Raw genomic sequence first — 16,275 nt, 5'->3', positions numbered from 1 at the left:
TTCAAGTAGGTCTAAGAATCTATCTACCCTGGAAGTAGAACAATTTTTAAATCTGGGTCTTCTTAAAGATAGCTTCATACCAGTTTCTCCAGCCAGCACTTCACAAACAGAACCATTTTCTAGAGTGTGGAAGACAGTTTGTTGAATGCTTGTGCGGGGACTGCGCAAGCCAGCCAAATTACTTTAGTATAAAACAAGTTTTAAAGTGAGTTGCCTAACAGTCAGAGCCAAAGATGGGGCACGTTTGGTTTCTGGAAGGTAAAAGGAGCCTCATTTTCAGAGCCAGCTGAGTGCTGAGAAGGAGAAGGTGATGAGACACCACATGAATGGGTTCAGTAAAAGAGCCTAGATGCCTAAGAGACCCAAAACTAAGAGATAAACACATCATCCTGCCCATCACATTGGAAATGCCACCAGCAGCAGTTGGCAGAGAGGAAGGAAGGAGATCCAAGAAGCATAGTTAGAGAATAGCTGTAAGAAATAGAACATACCAAAAATGAAGTGGGCATTGCCCACATTTCTGTGACTGAAGTCTGCTCATCCCCCCCATGGCAAAAATAATGTAAAGTGGGAGAACTATGTGACAATCTGGTGACACAGCAGCAGGTTTTTACTCCTTAAGAAATAGGAATCAGAAGCAGACTTGGAAATCCTGCTCCTCTAAGACAATGGCCACAAAATGGGGTCATCATAAAGGAGAAAGATCTGTCTCTGGGTCAGTGGAATAATACAGAAATGACGGACAACATATATAAAACAGGTAATAGTTAAGGAGAGAAAACATGGGGAAGAAAAGAGAAGCAGCAGCATCCAACAAAAGGAACTGAAAACTACATGTTAAAACGTATTAGGAAATGCTAGCAAAACAAGTGACCACTGCAGGTACAAAAGAAGAGTTGTAAGAAGTCAAAAAGCAATAATTTATTTTCCTTCTAACCAATAAACCCAGCACTATTCCTGCACTAGAGATATTCTTGGGTTGGCAAACTTCTTGCAGAAATGCTTCTTTCGTGTTCAGTTGATATTTGTTTTAACAACAATGCCCATCTGTCTATGATGATGGTCACATGAATTCAGAAGTCAATGGAATTACACAAAGTTTGGTCCATGGTATTTTGTAATTATTGTAAGGTCTGGTCTCCTACTGAATGTATTATGTATAAGCAACAATTACAAAGGCAAAGCACATAAACCTAACAGAGCTGAACCCAGCTTGCATTCTCTGAGTTGTGTGTCTGGCAAGATTAGTATGTTTTACTGGTTTGTTTTTCTATTGTGTGTGACACGAATAAGGATAGTGGTGATGGCTATGGACATGCTGCACTGGCTTTTGTAGGAAGCTGGAGTCCTCTAGGGATCACCTTGTAATGAGCAAAGAGTCATAAAATTATTCACAATTAAAACATTAAGCAGTATGAATTGAAGAGATAACACTGAAATTTATATGCATAGAAGGGGGAACTGGTCACTGGTTTCCCTTGTTTTATTATTTCAGTTCTAGCATTAATGGTTACAGTATTCTTAAATCATATGCTATATTTTTTGTTCCTGTATAAATGTATTTTAAGAATGTATTTCTTTATTTTCACTGTTCTTTCAGTTTTCTCCATAACAATATAAACGCACTTAATTGTATAAGTGAAGGAACACCAGGTGCGTGTGCGTAATACACACACAAACTATTGATTATGTGATCATGTTACATCTTAAAAACTTGAGTTAAAAAAAAAAAGGCAGCCTAACTGACCAGCTTCTGGAAGTGAGATCAAAACCAGAGTATGAGATATTAAAATGCATCAGTCTACTGGGCTGGGAGCCTTGAGGAGTTTCAGAGATTTGATTATAAGGACATTTATTTGATCATTAATTCACAGTTCCATCTGCTCTGTACTAACCTGAATTTTTTTTTTTTAAAAAAAAGGAGTGTGAGAAAAGCAGAAAGACTGCCTGCACGCACTAAAAAGCAGGTTACGAACAGCATAAGGATGTCAAGTGTAAAAAGTAACACACTCAGTCATTTCACGTCTCTATTATAAAGAGCATTTATCATAGTAAATGAAATTCTTAAAAGAAAAATATTCCTCAAGTCCATTGCTGCAGTTATTACTCAGGCAAAACTCTCACTATTTCAGTGGGAATTTTGGCTCATTAAAGATTACAGGATCTTTGCAGCTAAAACGTTTAAGTGAATGCAGAGACTTAGTTATCGTCAAAGATCTTTCATCTGTCTGATCAATTACAGTTCTGAATCTCATTGTAAATCGAGTATTGTATACAGATCTCATCCTATCAACTTTAGGTTTAAGATATTAATCATCCAAAGAAACCATGGACAAGAGTTTAAAAATAACTACACTTCCATTTAAAATGTTCAATACACATTTTGTCTAAAACACAGCAAGCCCGGATTACCGCCTACCACTTTGTGTCACTCTGCTGAAATGAATGGGTTTTCAAATGTGCAATTTAGGGCAGAATTTGGTCCAGTTAGGGTTTTTATTTTTATGGAAGGCTGTTTTTCTCTTCCCCCCACCTTTACGTATATTTTTAGGAGACAGACTATGGATTTCAGAAAAACCGATATATCAAGGGGTATACAGACTGAGAAGTTATTTCTAATTAAACAAGACAGACATGAGTCTTTAAAAAAAAGAACAAAAATATAGTGAGCACCTGTCACTGCATATAAGCAGACTGAAATAGCTCAACAACTTATAATCTTAGGCCTTGATCCTGCAAACACTTATGTATAAAATTTCATACATACCAGTAGTTCCATAGAATAGTTTAATGTGTGGGTGTTTGTGGGATTGGGGATTAAATCGCTGATCCTGCAACCCTTACTCATGCAAATATCCCACTGAGCCAAAATTCATCTTGAGTGTAATTCTACTAAGTCAATGGACTTATGCCAGGGTGGAATTTTACCCACTGACTACAAAAGGAGTAATCAAGAACTACTTGTTTAAGTAAGAGCTGCCTGTCTTAAATAACCCTCCTAGAAATTGGTTGAAGACTAATTTTATTTTGATTTATGGAGCAGCAGCACCACACAATGTTAACCTATATTTCAGGGTTATTTTAATTAAAGATCTAGCCAGAGTAACATTATATAATACCATCTTCTGATTGTCACATTTAGCCAAAAATTCTTTAACTCTTTTTATGTTTGAAGTTAAAACTTCCAAATATCCTCATTGCAGAAAAGCCATTTGGCTGACATTTGGGTGCAACAGTCTACTGCTTTGTTTTACAGAACCTAGGAAATCTTTTCCCCTGTCTGTTAACGGCATTAGAGACACAAGGTAGGTGAGGCAATATCTTCAGGTCTGCTGAAGAAGAACACTGTGTGGCTCAAAAGCTTGTATCTTTCACAATCAGAAGTTGGTCCAATAAAAGATATTACCTCACCCAGCTTGTCCCTGTAATATCCTAGGTCCAACATGGCTACAACTACAATGCATTTTAATAGGGTTGCCAACTCTCCAGGATTGGCCTCTAGTCCCCAGGAATTAAAAATTAATTTTTAAATTTAAGATTATGTTATGTGATGTAATCTCCAGGAATACAGCCAACCAAAATTGGTAACCCGACATGTTAATGGCATTATAATTTAGCTTCTCGAACAGGTGGAATAAGAAAGGCCATCAATGTTTAAAATTAATGTAAGACCTTGGGAGTCTCCACATATAGCTCTACGGGGCGGGGGCGGGGGGAAGAGATCTGTAATATATGTCAATAAAGCTGAAGATGTGTGGACTATCACATCAAAATACATGAAAAACCCCACCCTGTGATCTTATGACAAGAACCACTTTGGAAGCCCAGTTCATCTTAGCTAAACCAATTCCAGAATAAGAGCTCATAAAAAAGTAGTATTCTTTGTCACCCACCCAGTGCTCAAATATTAAATTTTGTCTCTTTCTTTTATCCTTCTGTTTGGAAATATGTATCAATTTTCACTCAAAATATCCTTTAAAGCACAAAGAAGTGGGGGGAGGTGAAACCAGTTCTGTGTAATAGTGTAAAAAATCCCAACCCTAATAAGAGTACACAAATTCAGTAAGAAATATCAGCATGCAGCCCCACCCTTATGGAAAAGAACTCCCAGTAGAATTTCACAGCGATAAAACCCATTAGGGTTCTATAAGTCTATAAGACTTATTCTAAAAAACCTGCACAGTTTAATAGAGAATAATATTCTTCCTACAGTTTTTTTTTTTAAACCAGCCTTTAGACTTTCAATAGAGTCATACATTCCAAGATCAGAAGGCTCCACTGTGATTGTGTAGTCTGGCCTCCCATAGAACACAGGCCATATAACGTCCCAGAAATATTTCCTAGACCATATCTTTTAGAAAAACATCCAATCTTGACTTTAAAAATGGTCAGTGTTGGAGAATCCACCACAACTCTTAAATTGTTGCAATGGTTAGATATTCTCACATTAAGAATTTACATCTTATTCCCCCTATGCTTCTACAACAGGAATTTAATCATCTATGAAGTTCTATAAGATTGTACACACACAAAAAATAGAAAATTTATGATTGCTTATTAAATTCCATAGTTCTTTTTCATAAAAGGAGAGAACTCTCCCTCCTTGAAGACAGCGCTATCAAAGAACTCCACCCAGCCAGAACTGCAACTAGATTGACTGAAAGACTATCAGAACAAACCAAATCATTTGCTGTTTCCTTGTCTGCTACTTATCAATGATATATAAAACCTAGAAGGTCTATTCATGTATTCTGAATGAATAGGTTTCCAATAGCAACGTTTGCAATGGAACTGTCAGACACTCAGTTCGGGGGAGGGGGGTGGGGAAGAAGGGGGGAAGAGAGTCTAAATGATGCTGCTTCAGAGATAGCATTACACATGGGTAAACTTCCAGCAACCAGATACTATGCCTGCCTGCCTACCTCCATAGGAATAAAATGAGGAATTCAATCCAGTAACAGCAGCAACTCCAAAATTAGTCTGTCTCAGAACACATAAGTAAATTAATCATCCTCAACATACAGAAACCTAGTACACTTGTGTAAAAAACTCACTTTTGCATTCCTCTCTCTCCCACTCTTGTAATCAGTTTGGTGCCACTGTTTAAAATATAGAGCAAGCATCTTCATTTACTACAGCATGCAGCATCATAAAGAACAAATAGGGTGCCAGAACAGAAGGAGTGACCTAATAGTAGTCACCAGGCATAATACTGAGCAAACGAACATTTCAGACCTACCCATCTTTGTAGATAAATAGCTTAATCAGAGCAGTGCTGCGTATAAGATCCTTTCTGGGATGGAGCTGCAGTTCCTCAGTAATCCAAACGAGCAAAACATTATTCTGGTAATATTTCAACTTTAAGAGCCTCAAGCATGAAACTGTTTAAGAATCCCTGACAGCACAGTCATTATTAGAGGCACAGCATATTTTTTGTTCTAGGTGGTGATGCTCCATTCCACATAGAAGACAGGTGTGCAGAAAAATGGAAGAAATAATAGGAGGCCCAGTGAAGTCATCATGAATTTTTTTTCCTCCCTTGGTTATTAACAAGTGGGAGACCCCTTCACGGTTCAAACCGATCAATCTTTATTTAGCATATCTTTCTCTCACTCAGCCTGTGTTGAAAGACTGCAGCAAACTGTGCAAGGGATTGTGGGATAGGGATGCAGCAGAGAGCTGCAATGAGATTCGCTGGGTTTTTTTTTTTTTTTTTTTTTCCCCCTCTCTCTCTCCCCTTCCCTAGTCAGCAATCAGCTGTTTCAAGGCTCAGGCAGAGCCATTGAATTTGGTCACCAGAATGTTATTACAAGATTAGCAGGCAGAGACAGCTACCACCATGCATCTGGTGTGCTAATGCAGCTAAGAAATACATATGCAAATATCACTCAGATCAGAATAAGGATTTAATTTAGAGAGGGAGTGTGAATATTACAGAACATCAATTATCAGGACAGTCACTGCAGATAGAATGAAAGCACATTTATAAAGAAGATAAAAGCTTAAAGACTAATGCACTTCACTCTGATTTTCCAGGCTTTAGAGCCGTATTAAAAATATATCTTCTTTACCCCAACTTTAAGATATGAGAGAAAAGTGTTGTGTGATTTCCCAGATGTATAAAGAACAAGAGAGTTTCTTAACAAAAAAACAAACAAAACACACATCAAAATTGTACTTCTGGCACAAACCAACAGAAATTTCATGTGCCACAAACTGGGTATTTCATCTCACTCAGACACAATTATTCTCCTCATTATCATCTTAACAGCGAACAATGAAATCACAGCTGACAGTCTGCTGAGGGGTTTGTATTTTTTTTCCAATCACTCATGAAGAGTTCGCAAAAAGAAAAGGAGGACTTGTGGCACCTTAGAGACTAACCAATTTATTAGAGCATAAGCTTTCGTGAGCTACAGCTCACTTCTCACGAAAGCTTATGCTCTAATAAATTGGTTAGTCTCTAAGGTGCCACAAGTCCTCCTTTTCTTTTTGCGAATACAGACTAACACGGCTGCTACTCTGAAACCTGTCATGAAGAGTTGTGTCTCATCCCTTATTCCATTTACCTGTTAAAAACAAAAACAAAAAAAACCCCACCACACCCTTTAAAAAAAACTTGTTTTCAGTTTTATGTCCTCAGGTGTGCAAAACAGGTCATTGATCCCATCAGAAGGATGTTGAGTACACAGAAACAACTGAAGTCAAGCAAAATAAAATTAGCATGGTCCTCTTATATAACAGCCATGATCTTTTTGCATACAAAGTAGTATTTGCTTTTCCCCCTTATGCTTTCTGGGACAAAAAAAAGTAGAAATAGCATAATTTTTCTTGAAATGAGACATTCCAAATAATTGTTTTGACCTTATCAAAAAGTGTTTCATTTCAACTTTATAGTTTAGACTTATCACATAAATTATAGTATCACAATATAAAAGTCAAAGATAGTCTAAATGAGTAAATGAAATATTTCAACCTTATAGAAATTAAATATTTGATAATTTCCTGTAAAAAATGTAGACAAAATCTATTTATTCCTACAGAATGCTTTGATTTTGTAGAATCAGCATTTTACAATAGAAAAGTGTTCCATCAGAAAACTTTTGACCACCTCTAGATCTAAGTTTTATCTTGACAAAATACTTTGAAATAAAGATACAGTTATAAAGTGCTCCAGATATTATTTAAACTACAGTTAATTTATGTTAGCCACACGGGTTTTGAACACAGCAAGATTCCAACATGGTTTCCCTGGCCAACATAGATGGGGCTGAAGCATGTTGTAAACCAGCTTATGAAGGGCCAGGGTTTTCAGCCCCTGGTATCAAATATGGCTCCTTCACTTCCCACATCCAATGTTGAACTATGATTGAATCAGTTACATTTTTCAGTTTCAGCAGAATTCCTTATTCCCACACTAAGGAAATCCTGGGGACACTGTTTCTGCCAGTTGAACAAAAAGCACATTTGAAACAAAAAGCATGTAAAAATTCATAACTAGCGCTCCCTGAGCTGAAACAGAAACATTCAGTCATATACATGCACACAAGTATCATTTAGCTACCTGTCGTCACTTAGTTACTACTACAAGATTTATATGTACTGATATCGCCAGTATAAATACAGCTATTTACAATGTACAGTAATGACTATGCACCCCTGGAATCACAGCTGATACCACAACATACTGCATGGCTGAAGGAGGAGATTGCAAGAGAGTCACTGGGGTAATAATCACTCTCACTAGGAGCTATTAATGTGTCACCAACTCAAAATGAGAGTGTGTGTTAAAGTTCAGTTCTCTTATAATTCCCAGACGCTGCCAGCCAGCAATGATTTTACATTCTACAAATAATTCGTCTTTGAAAAAATTAAAATGTGGGGACAGTACCGATGCAAGTGAAACAGAGCATGGCTGCAGCACTTTCCTTGACGCTTTTATTCTTGCATGTTTAATGTTTGACATGTAGGTTTCTTTTCCCTAGTGGAGAGGAAATGGATTTACAGTTCATTGAACAACCCTGCTGCCCAGCACACCAATTACTAGCAGGCTGCTTCAAATAGTTTTTTTCCAATAAAATACTCTCCCTTGGGGACTTTCTGCACCCTCCTTTTGTGCTGTGCAGTTAGTGAAATTAGTTCTGAATAGAAAAATGCCACCTTCACTGTGTGAGGGAGGGGAAAATCCCCACTCTGCTATTACAACAAAAAGTGTCTGCTGTTATTTACTATTCTCCTTCTCTACTCCCTGCCCCCCACCCCTAAAATTCTCAATTCTTGTTCCCACTCCTGGAGATCCTATGAGCAAAAGAAAAAGAAAAAAAGAACAAACAAACAATGCTATCTGTCAAATCGAAGTGGGTCTAAATTTCTTCACTAATAATGTGAGTATGTATGAAAATACTCCGGATTCAGATTAGCTGATATTGTTCAACATTTATTGTTACACATGCCTTCAAAAGAGACCAACAAATGCTTTGTAAGTGGGTTGAAATGTTGGCTCAATTTACTGTAGCTTCTATAAACACCTCTGCTGAAATGATCTTTTCTACAGCAATGGGAGTTAGGCACCCAGTGGGATTTTCAAAAGTGCCTAGGCACCTAAATACCTTTGAAATCTGTCCCTTTAGGACCTGCTTTTCAAAGGTGCTGAGCACCTGCAAGTTGAAGTAAGTGGGAGATGTAAATACTCAGTTCTTCTGATGATGGTCCCCACAGAGAGGATTAAACCTTTTAAAGAATCTACCTTCAGTCTTTCTATAAGCATCCCTCCTTATCCTCCCATCCCTATATACAAGCATACACCTGTGCCCCATTACTGTACCAGCCAAGGTAGGATTTGTCCTTAGTTTTTCCAGTTCTTCTTTCAGAAAGGGTGTAACGTATTAAATTAATATTAGAGGGTTAGTCAAAGGTTCTTTATCAACCAAGACCACGCATTGCTCCTCACCCTGCTTCAATTCCTATTTATTTTGATTGGATTTTGTTGGACAAACATACCATTCAGCAAGATCCAATGTAACATCCACTAATCACTACTTGTCATATGATCTCTGAACAAATTGAACTCATCAATACCTGCTAGTCCCTCCAGGATTGCCTCTTGCAACCATAATTACCTTCCAGCTATCAAAAACTGATCTAACATATGTCATAATCTAATTTACTTTTTAAAGAAGTATAAAAGCATCCCATTAAGTCCAAAGCAGACAATTTTACCTCTAAAATACTTTCCAATTATTGAAGTGATCTTGTGACTGGTTGAATCTGCTATTTTGTTGGATTGTTATAAAGTTCGTTTCACACAGTCAATATACTTGCTTAGCACTGTAGAAGAGATAAAGATATTCAAGGCCCGAAATTGTTTATAGTCTAAAGAGGGATTATAGCATTATTTCTGAGTGACATTGCTGATTTGAAACTGGAACACATGCATTTAACCTCCCTGTGGTTGCCAAGCCTCCAGGATTGTCCTGGAGTCTCCAGGAAATTAAAGGTCAATCTCTAATTAAAGATTATGCCAGGTGATGAAACCTCCAGGAACAAGTCCAAGCAAAACTGACAACCCTACACCTCCTCCTGATGTCATATTGCATGATAGGGAGGTTCTATGCTGTCCAAGCAGAAGTCATGCTCTTAGAGTGGTACAGCAGGATTTGCAGGTGTGCAGATTTTAAATTCTGTCTGAAGATACTTCAGAAAGCTTCTTCCATGCATTCAAATGCACACAGAAGAGGATGTTCAAAACAAACAGGAATTTGACATCAACATACCAAAACAACAACAAAAAAAGGCAAATATGTTCATTAATGCTAAGAGTTCATCTGCAATTACTTAGTGTCAATGTACTTCATGAACCACTCTATTTAAAGTCATTTATTTACTACTTGTAATCTCTTCATGAGGTATCATGTTATTTTGTCACATTAGTCACAGAGAGGAGATTCCAATGAAAAAACAAAAAAAAACACACAAAAAACCCCACACATGAGAAATAGAACTACAGTATTTGAGAACCCAGTATACCAGACACACAGTTCTCTGGCAGCGTAGACAGGATGGAACCATATGTTCAATTATGCTACAGCTCTGCAAAATCCAAAGCTGAAGCATTTCATGGGCCCAGCTACACAATGGAGTCTTGTTTATAGTAGGGGCTTTTAGCAAAGAAAAAAAATATCCCTAATCATGCTAGCATTGATTCAACAGTTCCAATGGCAGTCACAGAAAAACATCTGTAAGAGCATGTCTATTAGACCTACTTTTGAACTTCCCCAAAGGGAATATTCTGAGAAACTAAACATTCCTTAGGGTGGAAGTATCTAAAACAGAACCCATTTTTAAGCCATGTTCGGGGACTGCTGTATGCTGTTAGTAGGTAGTCTAAAATAGTGGTAATTGTAATGTAGATGGGAGAGAAGAAAAATAGATAAAGCAGCCTTGCATATTCCATAACAATAAAAATAGACTCTTTGGCCCAGATTTTAAAAAGGTTCACCAAGTTCATTCTACACCTCTACCCTGATATAACGCGACCCAATATAATGCGGGTTCGCATACAATGTGGTAAAGCTCCAACATGCTGCTCTGAGCAGCGTGTTAAGGGTGTCGGGCCAGGCCAGGGCTGAGGGGTTGGATAAGGGGTAGAGGGTCTTGGGGGTGGTCAGGGGCTCCCTCCCCCCCAGGGTCTGGGCCTCACCTTTGGGGGCCCCGCAGTTCTAGAGTGGCCCGGCGGATTAGCGGTGGGCCGGGAGCAGCCCACTCCACTGCCCTCACCCCAGCCCCGTCACTGGGGGGAGGGGGCTTGAAGGAAGGGATCCCCTCAGCCCCCCCACACACACTTACCAGCAGCGGCGGAAGCGGATCAACCTGGCCCCAGCCTGCTCCACTCCGCCAGCTCCCAGCCACGGAGCTCCGCTTCCCACCACAGGTGAGTGTGGGACTTTTCCCCAAACACCCCCCTCCCCCAGTCGGAGGGATCAGGGGACAGGGAGCAGGGGGGTTGGGGTCCTGGGGGTGATTAGAGACGGGGGTCTCTGGAGGGGGTGGTCAGGGAACAAGGAACGGGGGGCCAAAGCAAGTTTGATATAACGCCGTCTCACCTATAATGCAGTGAAATTTTTGTCGTCTCCTGAGGACTGCGTTATATCAGGGTAGAGGTGTATTTGATTTAACATTATCCATCTTCAGCACATCCAAAGCTAGAAACACATAAGAATTTAATTTTGTCCAGCTCAACAGGCCTTTCTAGGCAAGCAGGGGTGTTTTATTTTATTCCCTTTTCTTTCCTGTTTATTATGGGGAAAGGCTGACACTTCATTAACCAGAACAATAGATCAGAACAAGTGTTTCCCATAACTTATGAAGTACCAGCTTCACCTGCAGAAATGCATAAATTCCCAAAGCTCATTTATAAAATTAATGGCCGGCCTGCCTCACTATGGCCATATTAGTATGCTGGTTGCTTGTCTGCGAACCCAAGATCCTGTGTGGCACTGAACTCACAGACAACTAAAGTTAGATCCTCTCTGTCTCTGGGCCACTCACAAGCAAAAGCATAGACATGGTCAGATACTGACATGGGATAGATCTCACATAAGAATTACACATTTTCAAGTGCATCTGACTTCCAAGCAGACATTACTTATGAGTATTGATTGGAGTGAGGAAAAATAAGAGGGAAAAAATCCCTGACTGTATATGGCCTATGGTATGAATATGATTCCTTAGAAATAAACAATCTTCTATTACATATCAACTCACTTTGAGGTTCTGTATTATGCAGAAAATCACGTTATCCTTGCTAATGACTGTGGGACCCATTGCTAAAGATTAAATTTTGTGAATGAGTGAGGAATTTTTTTAAAAAAAAGACTCAAAAAAACCAATGATAGTGCATGACAAAATGTATATTGAACATTTCATTTCACAATCAGTTTGGCTCTAATTTCAGATAGTTCATAGCACAATAGCAAATCTACTAGAATATATTTGATAAAAATAATGAACACTACAAAACTTCAGCTCTTTGCTACAAAATCTGTTGCGAAGTGGAGAAAGATTACTGATTTCCATGTGTGTGCATGATGGATGAGTTTTGCAAAGTAGAAGAATACAAATTACTGAGGCTCTACTATATAGGTGCAGTTACTTGGATTCTAAATAGCAAATGAGGTATGTGACTAAAAAAAAATTTAAAAAGCTTTGAGAATTTATGTCTACTGTGAGCTAATCCAATAAAGATTTTCACCATCACTTCCATCACTGCATGTGGGGATCAGGAGAGAGAGTTGCAAACATTTCACAAGTAATACTTCCATTTCTATCAAACATCACCGTGCCCAGTCCTGCACAAATGTACGCTTCTCTGAGGCAACTTTATCCTAGCTGTGAAACTGCTGAAGGGAAAAGTATAGTTCTCCATTCCTGATTTGTCATTACTAAAGGTAGTATTAGTAACCACACTTACTAGAATGTGAATGTCATCATGCTGTTTTCTGTCAGAGCACCTGTAGATTAAACAGTTCTCAAAATACCAAGCTTTGGCACTTAGAGGCACCTGCCATGTATATCTGCACTTTGGGGAGTTTGGTATTCCACAAAGCATGTTAAATTCTCTAACAATAAATACTGTGGCCCAAATTATTCAAGGGGTCAAACAGTGCAGGGGATTAGGTACAGCAAGGAGGAGTACATTAGAGAGACAGACAACTGTACTTTTAAAATCAGGACTTTGGTTTTTGCCAAAATATTTTAGGAGTGGAATGTTTATAATACACCACCATCTTTCTTTATGTCAATTGTATTGCATAATAATCCTAAACATTCACAACTAACTTTGTTCGTTTGTTTTTTGAGTATGCAGACAAAGTCTGGGAGCATACTTGCATATGAATATTTCCATATTACTCACAGATAAGTAGGTCAGAATAACTCAGCCCAAAGCCACCATTCTTTTCTGCTTAAATCAACTACTATGCAGTGGTACAGCATAATTTCAAGCTTTTGATTAAAAAATTAGTTCCACTAATCCTTGACAGACAATGAAACAAGCACTGTATAAACATTTGCAAAGATTAAAGACTCACACTACATTCTGTTAAATCATCCTGCACATGTCACCTCTTTTGGGTCAACTGACATGTTCAATCACTGAAGGAAAACACTGTCTACAAAGCACACTAGCCAGCAACGACTGTAGCCCTCAGAACTAATTAAAAAGAATGGATTCTTATTCCAAACTTCCAGGATGAAAAGAAACAAATCAAGAAGCACATCTTTTGATATAAAGTAAATAGCTAGATATAGACCCCCCCCCCAAAAAAAGAGAGAAAGCCACCCAGAAATAAAGCAATCATATGCATGTTTACGCAGACTAACAACACTCGGCCAAATAAATCTATACCAAGCAATCAGACAGTTTGCTAAACTTCTATAGCATGTATTTAAAAATGAGCTGAGCTGAAAATAATTCCATCCATTCCATTGTTTACGGTGGATCCTCATTGCAAAATATGTATAATTTAAAGAACTATGAATTTAAGAAAATATGTACAATTTATCCACTGTCATGTACAATAACTCATCTGACATTATGCCAAGAAAGTGAAAACATTAAGAATGAAAAAGCCCTTTTGCATATAGGCAAAAAGGTAAGAGAAGACTGTGACAAGCATTCCACTCTACTCATTCTTTTAAGAGAAACTGTATTTTTATATTTCCAATTTGTATGAATGACCTCTAATATCATATGCACCTCTCCTTCATACTCTCTTTAATCTACCATACATTATTGTCTTTTAGGGCCCAATTTATTCAAACTGATTTCTTTAGTAATATTTCTAATCACAGATAGCAGCTATTAAATTTTTTTTAAAAAGTTTTTTCCCCCATTTCATTTATAAATCATTTGTTTTCTTCTAATGACCAGAACATATTCCGAAAGTTAGTTATCTAGTAGTTCTTGCTAGCTGATGTTAAACAGTATACAGCAGTTTGTTTGTAAACTAACTTAGTAGTCTAGCTAGCATTTTCGAACCTGGGTTTATTTTTATGTCTGTATTAACTAGATCACCATGTAGAGCAGCAAGTGCCAGAATACATATTGTTAACATTTTTCATGTCTGAGATTAGTCACCGTCTTAAATTAGCTGCACTTCATTTAACTTTACTATTGCTAACTAGCACTAAAACAGATACAGCTGATCACTGCTCATCCATCCACCTTTGTATTCATCACATCATCTAGTCTAGGTTTTTAGAACTACAACTCTTCCTTTTTATTTGGCATCCATTCAGGAGTTGTTGCTCCAGCTTCCTGGGTGACCTACTGGTGAACAGGCAAGCTGCCCAGCTCCCCTAGCTGGCTGGATCCCTGTCTCTCAGACATGATATATTCTACTATGATGTGGCAGGTCATGTTATTTATTTTTATATTTACCTTATTTTTATAATATAACAATTCCCATAAGAAATGACCAGTTACCAAGTCAATCATCAATTACAAACGACCACTAATGACAGTTACCAATGAAGAAACTAAGTACCAATTACCGAACTAATTATAATAGAAATCACTAATTTCAATAGTGATTACTCATTGCCAGCTAAAACTATAAAATTGGTGACTGGCATTCTATTTTATAGATTATAATTGCAAAGTAATTAAATACCAATTTTAAAAATAGAAACATTTAGACAATTGTAGTTTGTCATGTCATAATATAATACGATATGACATGATTTGCCAGGTCATGACAGAATAGGATTAAAATACTTTGACTTTTATAGTCTATTGCTTTAGAATTTATAATATAACAAAAGGTCAATAACTTTGCAATGGAACAATTTCAACCTTTTTTTGGGGGGGAGGGGGGATAATATTACAAGTTGGATTGAAAAAGGTAATAGTGTTGATGTAACACATTTAGACTCCTGTAAGGCATTAATGACATATTAATTAAAAGACTGGAATGATACAAAATTCACATGGCTCATATTAAGTGTGTAATGGATAGTTCTCAAAATGTAATTGTAAATCAAGAATCATCATTGAGTAGGTATGTTTTTTGTTGGTCCCACATGGATCAGTTCTTGGACCTACATTATTTAACATTTTTATCAATGATCTGAGAGAAAACATAAAATTGTCTCTGATAAAGCTTCCAGATGACATAAAAATTGAGGGAGTGGTAAATAATGAAGACGACAGGTCACCAATACAGAGTGATCTGGATCACTTGGTAACCTGAGTGCAAGCAAACATAATGTTTTTTAATACAGCTAAATGCATATACATCTAGGAACAAAGGACTTGGGCCACACTTACAGGATGGGAAATGCTATCCAGGGAAACAGTGACTCTGAAAAAGATTTGGGGGTTGAGGTGGATGCTCCCAGTGCAACATCATGGTCAAAAAGGCTAATGTGATCCTTGGATGCATAAACAGGGGAATCTTAATTTGGCGTTGACAGGTTATTTTACCTCTGTATCTGGCACTGGTGCAACCACTTCTGGAATACTGTTGCCAGTTTTGCTGCCCACGATTCAAGAAGGATGTTGATACACTGGAGTGGGTAAGAGTGGAGCCATAAGAATGATTAAAGGATTAGAAAAATCTGCCTTACAGCGATAAACTCAAGGAGCTCAATCTATTTAGCTTAAAGAGAGAGATAAGAGAGAGACTGTGATCACAGTCTATCAGTACCTACACAAGCATCAAATATTTGCTAATGGACTCTTCAGTCTAGCAGAGAAAGATATACCACCACCCAATGGCTGGAAGTTGAAGCTAGACAAATTCAGACTTGGAAATAAGGCACAAATTTTTAACGGTGAGGGTAATTAATCATTGGAACAATTTACCAAATGTTATGGTTGAGTGTCCATCACTTGCAATTTTTAAATCAAGACTATGTGTGTTTCTAAAAGGCTCTAATTCAAAACGAATTATTCTGGGGAAGTTCTATCACCTGTTTTATACAGGAGTCAGACTAGATGATCACAATGATCCCTTCTGGCCCTGGAATCTATGAAAATAATTCAGTAAGTCTGAAACAAAATGTTTCTAATTTTTCTTAAAGGAAATTGCAGAATGAAATTCTGCGGGAAATTTTTATTTTTTTGTTCCAGTTCATTATGAAACCATTTGAAATTTTAGAATTTCCTGCAGAACAGGATTTCCAGGTACTGACCACCTCTAAGTATATATAACTAGAACCTCAGCATCACAGTTTCATAGCTATATACACCAGTTCACTGATTAAATGCCTCTC

At 37.7% G+C, this 16,275-nt stretch overlaps 1 protein-coding gene across 13 annotated transcripts in view; it reads right to left on the bottom strand.

The window, feature by feature from the left end:
• Window positions 1-16,275, bottom strand: part of TRIM2 (tripartite motif containing 2) — a 118,935-nt gene that overhangs the window by 56,653 nt on the left and 46,007 nt on the right. For 2 of the 13 annotated variants that reach the window (XM_084625533.1, XM_084625527.1), the window contains exon 1: window positions 5,240-5,626. The exons of 10 other annotated variants lie outside the window; for them this stretch is intronic. The gene's annotated coding sequence lies outside the window, so the exon portion shown is untranslated. Of the gene's footprint in view, window positions 1-5,239; window positions 5,627-15,484; window positions 15,568-16,275 lie in introns of those variants that run through there. One more of the 13 variants, XM_084625537.1, reaches the window with a different exon arrangement.

This window comes from Lepidochelys olivacea (genome assembly GCF_965140295.1).
Source record: "Lepidochelys olivacea isolate rLepOli2 genome assembly, chromosome: 4".
Classification (NCBI taxonomy): domain Eukaryota; kingdom Metazoa; phylum Chordata; order Testudines; family Cheloniidae; genus Lepidochelys; species Lepidochelys olivacea.
This window is presented reverse-complemented; position numbering and strand designations above follow the sequence as displayed.